Genomic DNA, 1,571 nt, shown 5'->3' on the forward strand with positions numbered 1-1,571 from the left:
CTTCAGCGCCCGCCCTCCGCCGCCGCGAGTCCACCTGCGCCCTTCCCGGTGTCCCCAGCGAACCGGGCCGGGGACTCCTATTGTACGCGCTTCCCGGTCTCGGTTCCGCGACAGAGGCTTCAGCTGGTGCGGGAGAGGAGCTGCCAAACCCCGTTTATTTTCGGGTTCCGACGTTGACTAAGGAAACCGGCAACTGAGAAAGGCTGGGGCCAGCTTGCGTGGCCAAGCGAGAACCCACAGTGTCCATGATGGCAGTGAACCTGCGTAGCTGATATGAGCACCCAGAAGATTTGCAGAGAATTGCCTGTGCCCTGGAGTGTGGAGGCAGAAAGCGGGGAGAGCCCTGGCTGGTTTGGCTCTGTGGGTAGAGCCTTGGCCTGCGGACTGAAGGATTCCTGGTTGGATTCCCAACAAGGGCACATGCCCCTGATGCGGGCTCCATCCCCAGTAGGGGGCGTGCAGAAGGAAGCCAATCAGTGATTCGCTCTCATCATCGATGTTTCTATCTCACCCTCTCTCTTCCTCTCTGAAATCAATAAAAATATATTTTTTTTAAAAAAAAAGAAAGCAGGGAGAGTCCGTGCACATAGGGTTGCATTAATGTCAGTACCAGCTATGGATTTCTCTCAGGGACTAGATTGCCTGCCTTTGCAGGATTATGCAAACCTTTCAGAATTTTGCCACAACATTAGGACAAGGAGGAACAACCCTTAAAATCCGGGGATAAAATTGCCCACCATCCATGCAGAACTGAGGCGCCAGAATAGAAATGAGAATGATTGAAAGAAAAGAACACCACATTGCTTGTGTGAACACAAAGGGGCCACATGCTAACCTAACTCAAGGAAGGCCTGCTGACGGCCTTGCAAGCTCAGGAGACCTAAAGTAACCACAAAGGGTGGTCCGAAATTAAAACCGCATTAAAAAGCAATTTATAGTGGGTAGTCATGTCCTAGGCCAGTATCTTCCTTGACAAAGATCGACTTTGATCTTTACTTGAGCCTATTGTCCTTTTGCATCTAAGATAACATATCTGTGGAATGTCCAGGGCAAAGATCACAAATTCCCTCATTGTCAGTTATCTTGTTGATTGCTGGCTGTTAACTATTCTGTACCCACCTATATGAACGAAGTATGTGAAGATCATTTTACTTTTTATCCAATCCCAGAGGTTTCCCCACTTTACCTCCTCCCGCCTCCCTAATCTATCACCAATGTATTTCATGGAACCCACTGACACCTCCTTTGATTGTAATGTGTAAAACAAGGTGAAAAACCGCCATTCTCCGCAACATTATCCCAATATTTAGAGATCTGCTGCCCAGCAATTATCGAGAGTTTGGCTCAAATAAACTCATATAAGTGAACTTTCACGAGAGACCTTGACTGCATTGTGAAAAGCCCATTTCTTAATGCAATTAAAGCATGCACCTTTATTGAAAAAGCAAAGCAAGCAAATTTGTCTTATTTCATCCAGGTTGGAGGGCAGATGGGCTTTCCCGGCAAATCCGGAAAAGCCAATGTCTGGAGCAGGTTCCAGGAGTAACATACCCTCCTGCCTATAGGTTTCA

This window comes from Myotis davidii, unplaced genomic scaffold, assembly GCF_000327345.1.
Source record: "Myotis davidii unplaced genomic scaffold, ASM32734v1 scaffold147, whole genome shotgun sequence".
Taxonomy (NCBI): Eukaryota; Metazoa; Chordata; class Mammalia; order Chiroptera; family Vespertilionidae; genus Myotis; species Myotis davidii.